Source organism: Saccostrea cucullata, unplaced genomic scaffold (genome assembly GCF_032062105.1).
Source record: "Saccostrea cucullata isolate Sc308-1 unplaced genomic scaffold, CSIRO_AGI_Scuc_v1 ctg3749, whole genome shotgun sequence".
NCBI lineage: Eukaryota > Metazoa > Mollusca > Bivalvia > Ostreida > Ostreidae > Saccostrea > Saccostrea cuccullata.
The window spans coordinates 758-13,724 of record NW_026932241.1 but is presented as its reverse complement, the minus strand read 5'-3'; the positions used below and the strand labels follow the sequence as shown (position 1 = coordinate 13,724).

The window sequence follows — 12,967 nt, the reverse complement described above, 5'->3', positions numbered from 1 at the left end:
CAATTATGGCTGTGGGAGAAAGTTAAATGTGAACCATGGAAGGAGAGATGAACCACTTTTAAGGTGGAGATTGGGAAGGGGTAACATGTATTTGAACTATATCTTAAGATGGGCCAGGGGAAAGGTTTGGCCGCAACACTTGGCTGTGGGTAGAAGGTGTACGTAGAACTACGGTGGTGGTTGTGCTGGAAAGGGGGGTTATGAACCATTTTTTTAAAATGTTGACTGTGGGAGACGTATGAACTAATTTTTTTTCTTTCATTTTTGTACATTTTTTTTCTCATGGCGTCTGCCTATATTTGGAATCATTAGCTATCATTTCACTACCTGGTCAATCTTTTGTATTTTTTTAAGGAATGAGTCATGTATGGCAGAGTTTGCCGTCTGCTTCAGTGTCTATATCTTCAACGGTCACCCCCATCATAAGCTGTCTGTCTATGTCTGGTAAAGGATCTGCATCAGATTCGCCAAATGATGCGTGAGATATCTTGATCAAATCTGTAAACATTTTAAAAAGATTAACTTATCTGGGGTGCGTTCAACAGCGTAGCTGCTACGTAGCCGCTACGTAAAGCTACGATCTTGAACGGAAAGCTAACCTAGCTGCTACGTATGGAGAACTAGTATAAATATTTAATGCAACGTCCCAATGGTTTCTTTGGTTACAAATTTGCAGCATTCAAGATTTTTACAAAAAAGGAGGGTTATTTCCTCCTCCTCATAACTATATAGGTAGATCATCTGCTTAATACCCAGGGCAGAGAAAAAAAATTTCAAAGATTTAATGTATTTTCACTACATAATCAATAGAGCCCTGCCCTATCACCAGAACCCTGACCCTGGGGCCATAAAATTCACAAGTTTGGAAGAGACATTCTTGCTCATCAAAACTATGCACTCAGTTAGTTTATTTAATACCCAGGAGCAGAGAAGAAGATTTTTAAAGATTATAGTATTTTCACTATAGAATCAATAGAGCCCCGCCCTAACACCAGAACCCCTGACTCTGGGGCCATAAAATTCACAATTTCCAAAGAAGCATTCTTGCTCATCATAACTATATACTTAGTTAATTAATTGAATACCTAGCAGCAGAGAAGAAGATTTTCAAAGAAATAATGCATTTTTACTATATACTCGTTTTAGCCTCGCCCTAGCACTATCTTCAAATGTTAACGCACAACGCACGATGAAAACGGATAGCAATAGGTCACACGAGATCACTCAGGTGACCTTAAAATTGCTTTAACTTCAAACAAAAAACTTTTATGCCTATTTTATAATATCACTGTCCATTCATTAAGGATACAAGGATAGTATTGCAGTTGTTCTCCCTTGTAGTGCACGATTTTGGTGAGGGGAGTTTTAGCGAGTTTCGGTCTCTGATGAGATGTGAGCTTCTCTTCTACTCCAGAAAACTAAATAAACAGATTAGAACATCATGATATAAAAATAAATATACATAAAAGACATATAATCTAAATGACTTAAAATTACAACCTTCTCCAATTTCATATCTTTTGTAGTACGTTATGCTTCGATTTTATTATTTTCTCTGTACCTGTTTCAGGTCGTCTGTACTTAAAGATCAGCCAGACTCTGTAGTTTACGGAGGTGTTGTTTGTGTCTTTACCTGTTTGAGGTCGTCTGTACCAAGGTCAGTCAGACTCTGTAGTTTACGGAGGTGTTGTTTGTGTCTTTACCTGTTTGAGATCGTCTGTACTAAGGTCAGACTGACTCTGTAGTTTACGGAGATGTTGTTTGTGTCTTTACCTGTTTGAGGTCGTCTGTACTAAGGTCAGTCAGACTCTGTAGTTTACGGAGATGTTGTTTGTGTCTTTACCTGTTTGAGGTCGTCTGTACTAAGATCAGTCAGACTCTGTAGTTTACGGAGGTGTTGTTTGTGTCTTTACCTGTTTGAGGTCGTCTGTACTAAGGTCAGTCAGACTCTGTAGTTTACGGAGGTGTTGTTTGTGTCTTTACCTGTTTGAGATCGTCTGTACTAAGGTCAGACTGACTCTGTAGTTTACGGAGATGTTGTTTGTGTCTTTACCTGTTTGAGGTCGTTTGTACTAAGATCAGCCAGACTCTGTAGTTTTTGGGGGTGTTGTTTTGAGAAAACGGAGAGGTTAGCACTAAAAATTTTAACAAAAAAAAGAGATCCAGGGGACATAGCGCTCACCTTAATTAGCACATCGGCTAGTAAAAAGGACATATCTGGGGAGGGGGGGGTGAATTTTAACCACCCAGGGGATCATCATTTGAACGAACTAGAATAAACATTAGCTGAAGATGATTCCATATAAATATAACTAATCATGGCTTTGAAGTCATTAAAAAGATTTTTAATGATTTCCCTATATATTCCTATGTAAAACTTCGGCCATTTTGCCCTCCCCCCCCCCTACCCCCGGGGGTCATATTTTGAAAAAAAAAAATGACTTAACACTATCTAAGGATAATTTCACATGAGTTCCATCTTTCCTGGCCCAGTGGTTTTTAAGAAGAAGATTTTTCTAATATTTCTTCTATATTCCTATGTTAATCTTTTATAAGCCATTTTTGCCCCACTCTACCACCGGTGGCTCATGATTTGAGCAAACTTGAATCTACACTACCTGAGGATGATTCCACATGAGTTTCAACTTTCCTGGTCCAGTGATTCTTGAGAAGATATTTAAAAAATTTCCTATATATTCCCATGTAAAATTTTGATCGCCCATTTTGGCTCAACCTACCCCCGGGGGTCATTATTTGAACAAACTTGAATGTATACTACATGAGGATGATTCCACATGAGTTTCATCTTCCCTGGCCCAGTGGCTCTTGAGAAGAAGATATTTAAATATTTTTCCTATATAATCCTATGTACACATGTAAAACTTTGATCAGCCATTTTTGCCCCACCCTTACCCCGGGGGTCATGATTTGAGCAAACTTGAATCTAAACTACCTCAGGATGAATTCACATGAGTTTCATCTTTCTGGCCCAGTGCTTCTTGAGAAGATTTTTAAAGATTTTTCCTATATATTCCTAGGCCTTCGTAAAATTTTGATTTGCCATTGTGGCCCCACCCTAACCTCACGGGTCATGATTTGAACAAATTTGAATCTACACTAGCTGAGGATGCTTGCAAATGAGTTCCATCTTTTCAGTCCCAGTGTTTCTTGAAAAGAAGATTTTTTTTTAAATGCCATTAATTTTTCACTATTTCATTACTATTGTGGCCCTTCATTTAAATTTAATTCCCCATCCCCTTCACCTAAGTCTGCTTTGTTCCAAGTTTGGTCGAAATTGGCCCAGTGGTTCTTGAGAAGAAGACAAAAATGTTAAAAGTTTACGTCGACGCCGATGACAACGACGTCAGACAACGGACGAATTTTGATCAGACAAGCTCAGGTGAGCTAAAAATACAAAAGGATATGAATCTTAGGCTGCATACTACAACTTGCTTTGGATGCTGAATCTGACCTACATTTTCCGGATGAGTGAACAGGTTTACCTTTTTTTGGTGAAGGTTTCATTTCCAAGTTACAACGTACATGACAATTATAGTAATGTTTAGATTGATGAGCCCTAAAATGACCAAACCTGTATGGATAATATATCTTAGGATGCATGTTATATATTTTTGGATGAGTGAACAGGTTAAAGTTTTTATCTCCCGCTTGAAAAGTGGGGGATATTAATTTGGGTCTGTCCGTCCGTCCGTCTTTCAGTCTGTCTGTAACGTTTTCATTTCTACACGATATCTCGAGAACTCTTTGAGCTTTTGCAATGGAATTTTGCATAGCAACTTCCCATGGAGTAAAGAAGACCCCTATTGATTTTGAGGTCAAAACGTCAAGGTCAAAGGTCATAAATTCGCAAATTCTCTCAGTTATAACACTCTCGTTTCCGCGCGATATCTCGAGAACTCTTTGAGCTTTTGCAATGAAATTTTACATAACAACTCCCGTGGCTTATGGAAGACCCCTATTGATTTTGCGGTCAAAAGGTCAAACTTCAAGGTCATAAATGTATACATTCTGTTTGTGTGTAACAATCGTTTTCGGGCGATATTTCAAGAGGATTTTGAGCTTTTGCAATTTAATTTATACCAAAAGTCTCAAGGACCTCTCTTACCCCTCTTAAAATGTCCCACCCCGTTTGGTTTTTAGTATTTATTGTATTAAATATCGCTATTTTTAGCACAGGGGCATGAAGGGGAGTTATTACGTATAAAACAAGTTCTCGACGGACTTTATATACTTATTACATTTATTAAAACTGTTTAAAAAAGGTTAAATAAGATACCATGCATTGTGTAAAATTTTGAAAATATATCGAACGTGAACATGACTTAATTTTGGTATATAATTCTCGCCATGTTAAAGCGGCGTCGTGGTCTAGTGGTATGTCACTGGCTCCACATTTGAGAGGGCCAGGGTTCGCATCCCGATAAAACAATTTTTTTTCGAAATACTTTTTTTTTACTAAATGATAGTATTCAGCATGTGAAATGAAAAATTCATGAGGTCTGGCTTGTACAAATTCATAAAATCCTCATTACAGTGTGATAAATATTCCATATAAAAAAATCTTCTACACACATAATAAAGAATAATCAATCAACCATTTATATCCATATTGGCATATTTTATTTGCTTCAGTATACATTTAATAATTCTACATTTTCAATCAAGGGGATCCGAACCCCCCCACCCCGAACTGCGCATGGTTTACTTTTTCCCTAATATAAGCAGGGGACACAAATTCTCTGAATTAGCTTTTTTGTGCAGGATTCATTTCCAAATTCTCTGAATTAGCTTTTTTGTGCAGGATTCATTTCCAGATAACTATATTTGACCTCTTTAATGACCAAACTTGCATGGATGATGGATGATGCATCTAAGGAGACATACTAAAGACTGGTTTGGATGCTGTATCTGACCTTAATTTTCTGGATGAGTGAAGAGGTTACATTTTAATGCAGGTTTCATTTCTAAGTAACTAATGAGCCCTATGTTGCACAAAACTGCATGGACATCTTAGGATGGACACTAACTTCGATAGCTGAATACGACATACATGTTGCAGATAATGGATCTGGTAAAAGTTATGCATGCAGGTCTATTAGCAAGAAACCATGAGGCTTTTATAAACCAAACAACTTGAACAAATGATGTATCAAGGGATGAAAAACTGTCATACTTACTTCAGATGCTGAATTTTCATTACATTTAACATGCATACAATTTCATATGATGCTTTTACTTGTTGGTCACCATATGCCAATCGCAGTTAACATCAGATAGTCTGCACTTGTTCATCCAAAATGTGAGAAAATCACTAAAAACTACATTTTCCCGATATTTTGCAGTACGTCTACTTTTTAACATGTGTTTTATACATAGAAATGGGACGCTCTGCTTATCATGCTGCATTCCATTGCATGTTCTTTTGTTCTTGTCAGTCACGTTTTGTCAATTACCAAGGTTACAGTTAATGACAGTAAGTCGGTAAATTGTCCATCTCTAGTTTGAGAATTAGCGGAAAATCAACATTAAACAGTTAATTTTATATGTGTCTGTTTTTAGACATTTGCACTATTTATAGATATGAGAGCCTGTCCTCAACAAATTTTGAGTTATTTGATTATTCCTTGTTCTTATTGATGAAGTAGTGGAGAGATCCATATGGTTATTATTTATGATTCAGTAGAGCTTCAAAATGATGGAAAATTGATATTTTTCAGCATTTTATGAGACATGTCTACTTTAGGGCATTTGAAGCTATAAATAGAAAACGGAAATCCCTGAAATTAATATGAATGGTAGTTATTGGTGTCTAGCCTCTGCCATTAGCAAGAAAACTTTTACAATATATTTCATAATTAGCTAGCAATGGCATCGTAAACTCTGCCCAAATTTCATTTTTGGATTTTTCTGAAATATGGTTATTTTTAGATACATGTTACTAGAAATAGCATTGAGACCCCACTCCGGTTTTTTCTTGAGGGGACACTACTATTACTGACGTTTGACGACACACATAAGAAAACTTTCCGTAGACAATTTTTTATTTAACCTTAAATGTCTCAAAAAATGCCATATTTTCCATTTTTCACATTTCCCAAAAATATAATGCCATATTGCAGGAACATTTTCTAAGAGTGGGGTTAATTCTGGAATAACTTATTATATGCGCTGTATTTATTAACAGTTGATGTTTTTTTATGATACAAATATTTAAATTGAGTTTACTAAATAAAGATAAAAATGCATTTATACTTCTTCAATTTTTATGGTTTTGTTTGGCCGAAAATGGCCAAATTCAATGAATCCGTCTCCATGGCAACCGGGTGCGCGTGGGAAACTTCAAACACCATATTTGCTGGTTTTGTACCAAGGTTCACCTGTGGTGCAAATTTCATCAAAATCAGAGATGCCGTATTCCAAGCCGTATAGTAAATTTTTTGGTGCTTACAGAGAATGCATGTTGAGTGATGAAGATTGATGAACTAGTTTGAAGTTCTTATATATGTCTATACCGAAGTATCAAATCAATTTTTTTGGATGTACACTCTTTGCTGTGTGATTAGGTGACTTTGGCTTACTTAAAGACAACATTCGTTGAGGTGAGCTCTGTAATCTCTGATTACCTATGTTTATTTAGTACTTTAATATTTTATACTGCATTTAGTTGAAGGTAATATTTAAAATCCCGCCTCCGTTGACTATAGATGGTTGACGTTCATGCTGTATTTATCATAATTGTAAACCAACTTTTATTTGCGATGACTTTATTTCGCGATTTACCGAGAGTTAACCAGTTTGTGACAATTGATTTTCGTGATCCAGCCTCTTTTGGATCTGATGTTAATAGACAAAAACGCTTAAATGAATATTAAAGGGAGAAAAAAGTTGCGTTGACAATAAAGGCTTTCTCAAACAACACGAAAATTTTTAGCATGCGAATAAATTTGTTTTACGGTATATTATACTAAATAATTTCAACAATAAAACTCGTTTGATACGAACTATTAGACTGCGCTAAGATATATGATTTTGCGCACGCTTTTTTTATTTTAATGAACGATGTTGCAATGGTTAATAAAGATAGAATTTAAAAAAAAAATCTTTTAGTATGCTTCTCCTATTAAATTTTCCTCTGATTACAATATAATTTGGCAAACAGGATCACTACATTGAGAAGCATAAATCATTTTATTTTTTGATGCCTGTTGCGAAGTTGCAAATGATAGTACATGCTACTTTTCTTTTGTTATACGTACAGACCAGTAGAGCTACAGTCTCGTCAGAGACTTCTGGTTGCTTTTTATTATTCATTTTAAAACAACAAGGATTTTCCCAAAGAAAAGATAAAAAAAAATTAAACCAATATTGAAATGAGGAATTGTGTCAACATCGGAAGTGCTATTGATAAAGTATCTACCGTAGGTAAAGAAAATTAAGGTCTATGTATAGGTAGTAACAGGAACCTTTAACGGTAAGTATATTGATATATTTATCTCATACGTGTGAAGGATGCTACCAGGGACCTATGTCTACACAAGTCCCTGCATTGTAGTATATTTAATCTAATTATAACTTTATCTCTACATTGACAGATAAAGATATGTCGGGTATTAAAATCACCTGATGAGGTAACAGATAAATCACTAAGATAAATAATGGGAAGAAATTTGTAGAATATGTAGGATTATCAGGGCGGGCCGTTTTTGATTTTAAGGTGAGACAAGATAATAATTTAGTTTTAACACATTAACAAAGCATTATTCATATTTGGAGGATCAAAAATGAAGAAGAATACATTAATTGTTGCAAGACGAGGAGCAGTCATACTGATTATATCAATACGAGGCGTAAAGTCGATTTCCTTTTATATTAAAAAAATCCTATGGACACGCAATTAATTAACGCAGCATCTCTGTCAATTCTAAACTGATTTGTCATATTTTAACATACAGAGATTTTCCTAAGGTTAAAAATATATATATGTCAGTGATACAATTTCAGTCGTTACTAAGAATCATTTTTACTTAAGCCCAAGTGATGGACCCCCTGGACAGAGCTCAAGTTCTCCTCCTCTGTGACCTGTGTCAAAAAGCTGCATTACAGAGTCATTGTGAACTTTGTAAGATTAACCTGTGTAAGGCCTGTGTAGGGGAACATCTCTCTGATTCATCTTTAAGACACAAAGTTGTACCATACAAACACAGAACTTCTACTCCTAATGTTAACTACCCAAGCTTCATTAAAGACATTATAAACAAGGACTTGAAAGAACTGGAAAAAAGAATACTTCCAACATATGAAGAAATTACATTAGAATTTACACTCTGAAAAATTCAACTTGCAAAAGCTTTATGAGAAACTGACAACAGCTGTCACCAAACAAGGAGAAGACTGGCACAGAGAAATTAACATCATTGTCAACAAACAGAAATCTGAAATTAATGAGATGCAAGAAAAACACCTGGCTGCTCTAAATAAACAGAGAAATGAAATCAAGCAGATTACCTCTGATGTAAAACAGAGTATTTTTGATCTGAAGAAAATACTGGACTCCAATGATTCCTCCCTAACCTCTGCATACAAACCCAGGAATGCTGAATTCAGAAGGTTACCTCCTAAAATCATTGTTTCAATACCAAGATTTTCTCTTCATCAGACCAACACAGAACAGCTCCATCAAATGTTTGGTTCACTGTCTGCATTATCCATTTCAACAGAAGAACATGGCTACACAATGAAGACACCAGAAGCTGTATCCTGTCCTCCAGTCAAACCACTGCTAGATCAACCAGAGCTCATCACCACCATAGACACTGGGTACGAAAATCTTTACAGCGTTACCTGCCTCAGTGATGAAGAAATCTGGACACATGTTAATTACAAAAACATAAACTCTACAACCTCCAGGGCAAATTACTGAAGTCAATCCAAACCGAGTCAGGAAACATACAAGGTGATATAACAGTGACAGAGAGTGGAGATGTTTTTTATACTGATCCTGATACAAGAACTGTAAACATAGAGAAGAATGACCAGATACAGGAAGTGGTCAGACTACAGGGGTGGATACCTTACAAGGTCAGTAGTGCCTCCTCTGGTGACCTCCTGATTACCATGGTCAGTGATGATAAACAATCGAAAGTTGTCCGTTACTCTGGTTCCACAGAAAAACAAGCCATTCAGTTTGATAGTGAAAGTAAACCCCTGTATTCATCTGGTGACCTTAAATACATAAGTGAGAACAGGAACCATGATATCTGTGTGGCTGAGTATGGAGCCTGTGCAGTAGTGGTTGTTAATGAGGCAGGAAAATTCCGATTTAGATACACTGGTCGTCCCTCTACTACCAAGGGATCTTTTAATCCAGTCGGCATCACAACAGACAGCCCGAGTCGGATCCTGACATCAGACATTAACAAACACCGTATCCACATCCTCGATCAGGATGGACTGCTCCTCCGTTACATTGATAACTGTTATCTACACAACCCATGGGGTTTATGTGTAGACACTCGAGACAACCTCTTTGTAGCTGAGTTATTCGGTGGTGTAAAGAAAATAAAATACATGTAAACAAATGTGTTGTGATAGATTTTTGTCCAAAGAACCAAGAACTTAATGTTTGATTCAGGTTCACTTTCACATGTGTGTGAGGGAGGGTGTGTGTGTACGTGAAAATATGTGAAAATATTTCAAAAATAAACATAAAGTTATAAAGGAAAATATGAATAGAAGATTATTATTTGATAATAATTAATCCTATCAATATCCTACGCAAGGTTGAAATGACTGCTTAATTAAGATGTAACATTGGAAGACACTTTCTATATCTCATTACGAATACCATGTATATTTGCAAGCATGACAAAGGACAAAATGTTGTTGTGTACATGTTTCCAAGTTGACCCTGAGTATCACAAACTGCACACTGTAGTTCCGATTCTATTGTATTTTTGATGCATTTACAGTGACATGCCTCAAGAATTAATTGATATCTACATCCTTTTAATTTAGCTAGATATATTTGTATTTCATCTAAGGAATTTTTTATTAACCAAAATAATTAAGTTAATGAAATACTTTTTTATGTTTTTGATGGATTTATTGGTGCCAGATGACAAGGATAGACTGTATATATAACAAATATAAGAAATCTGATACTCATCAAACTTTATTGTAATTGTTTTCTTCTGGATTAAATTCACATATATATATATATAACATAGTCAAAAATTATTTCAACAGATAGTAATAGGTCAAGTTCCATGTGATATGGACTTAATATTAGAATCCTTCCTAGATGTACAGTATATTTTCTCTGAATGTCTTTATTTCAAGTCATATTCATACACAACATCAACCACATCACTATACACGATTCTTTTTCACAAGTTTTTCAGAGGTATCGCGATTTGTCACCGTTGTCGTCGGCCGCCATTACGGTGCTGACAGTGTGATAAGAGTGACAGTAAGCACTACGAATAAACAGGTGATGAATACATTGTTATACCCCCGCTTGAAAAGCGGGAGGGTATATAGTAATCGTTAATTCCGTCCGTCCGTCTGTACGTCCGTCCGTCCGTCTGTTACGCTTTGGGGTACCCATCTCTTATCCGCAACTCCTCTCATACCACTGAATGAAATTTGATGAAACTTTCACAGAATGTTTATAACATATTGCCATTGTGCACCTCCTATTTTACTTTTTGATCCGACACATATTTTGGGTTTCCCGGGTACAGGAAAACATGGACTTTTTCATCAGTTACAACCATATGGGAGGCAAGGGGTATCATTTATGAGCTCATCGCTCACAGTACCTCTAGTTTTCTTTGTTTTCTAAAGTCGGACATGCTGAGATACGACTGGAAAAGTATGTTTGTATAATAAATAAATCTAACGAAGAGATATAAACGTGTGTGTGTTTTTAAATCAAGTTTTCAATTTCATTTTATTAGTTAAAAGCCCATATATAGTTATCCGAAACCTTTTTTTTATACCCCCCGCTTGAAAAGCGGTAGTTATACCCCCCGCTTGAAAAGCGGTAGGGTATATAGTAATCGTTAATTCCGTCTGTCCGTCCGTCCGTCCGTCTGTACGTCCGTCCGTCCGTCCGTCTGTTACGCTTTACGGTACTCATCTCTTATCCGCAACTCCTCTTATACCACTGAGTGAAATTTAATGAAACTTTCACAGAATCTTTATTACATATTGCCATTGTGCACCTCCTATTTTCCTTTTTGATCTGACACATATTTTGAGTTTCCCGGCCATGGCAAAACATGGACTTTGTCATCATTTATAACCATATGGGAGGCGGGGGGTATCATTTTGTGAGCTCATTGCTCACAGTACCTCTATTTTATTTTACGTTTTGTATATAATTTTATTCACCATGTGCTGGTTTACTAAATAAAAATAATTAGCAATGACACGTATTTAATTAAAATTATTTCGTGTTTAACATTTAAAAAAAAATGCCAGTCGAGAAAATCTAGACGGCAAGCGTGTTTTTAATCCAATTTTACTTCAGTCATGGATATTAATTTATTTAATAATCTATATAGTGTTATACTAAAAATAATAATTGAATACGCTCTATTGTAATTCTTCATATGATTTTAATTACAATTCACATTGGCCTATATACATGTATATGAACAACCGCCTGCCGAGAAAATTATTTTACGCATTTGAAAAAAAAAAACATGACTTACTTTTATGTATTATGTTTGTAACAATTGAAAAGGGAAAAAAATGAAATTCTTTTACAGTGTGCTGCAATATTAAACACGATTATTGTTTTCATGAAATGATTCCATGCATGTGAAATCACTTAGGAAAAATAAAACTTAAAAAAAAGGGGGGGGGTAGCCTTGCGTGAGCATTATTAAACTGTATTGATGCATGCTTTTTCAAAATCAGTCCTTACTTTATGAAAAACATCTTCAACCTTTTTTTAAATAAAAAAATGAATTAATTATAAGTTTTATCGCACAGGAATAACTTTTAAACAGGTCGAGGAAACTACCTTATATGAATATTGTTGCGATTACGCACAGAGGTTCTCACAGCAAACAATAGTCCAATCCAGTGAATGAGCCGAAAAGCATGATGGTCCACTACATGTTTATTTTTACTACAAACACGTGGGTCAGGGAAATTTAGGACGCGATTTCAAATGACTGCAGGAAAAAACACACGTGTGGTATTTTTGTAGTAGCCCATAATGCAACTCATTGAGCTGATTGGTCGATTTGTCAGTCACGTTGGTTCCCCACTTAACATGTAAATTTATTCCGACGTCACAGAAAATAGTTTCCTCGACCTGTTAAAGTATATACTAGTATATGCAGATGTACATAAGTAACTTAAAACTTCAACCGCGTTTCCCCCAAGTCCTGTACAAGAATCGAGAAAAAACGGCGTAATTTAAATTAAAGTTTCTTTTTTAATTCTTTAGTTCTGGATTTATCGTAATATCGGTATAATATAGGCGTCGGGAGCAACCTAAAATAGAAAAGGCAGAGGAGAGCGACACTAAATGTTCATTTATCCGTCTAGCAATATATTCGTCCTTTATACATGTGGGGTACCCGTCTCTTACCCACAACCCCTATCTCAGTGAACTTCAGTGAACTTCAAACTTCAGACATACCCTCATTATCACACATATTAATTTTCATATATAAATATCGAATAAAGTCGGTGTTAGGGAGTTATTTTGAATTCATAGGCAAATTATAATCAATTAGATATTTTAAACTTTTCATATCTCACTTTATTTTCAAAGTGCATTCAAAACATGAAAGATTAAAGGTCTTATATGTCTAACATATTTTTGATCCAGGATTTCATGTACAATGTATTTCTAAGTAGGTCTTATGTCTAATGTGATAAATATATATTAATGAACATTTCGATAAGATCCGTAGGGATGGTAAAT

General features: G+C 35.6%; 1 pseudogene; it reads left to right on the top strand.

Moving 5' to 3' along the window:
- The first annotated feature begins 8,058 nt into the window (after nucleotides 1-8,058).
- On the top strand, nucleotides 8,059-9,594 carry LOC134234717 (uncharacterized; annotated as a pseudogene).
- Nucleotides 9,595-12,967: the final 3,373 nt, after the last annotated feature.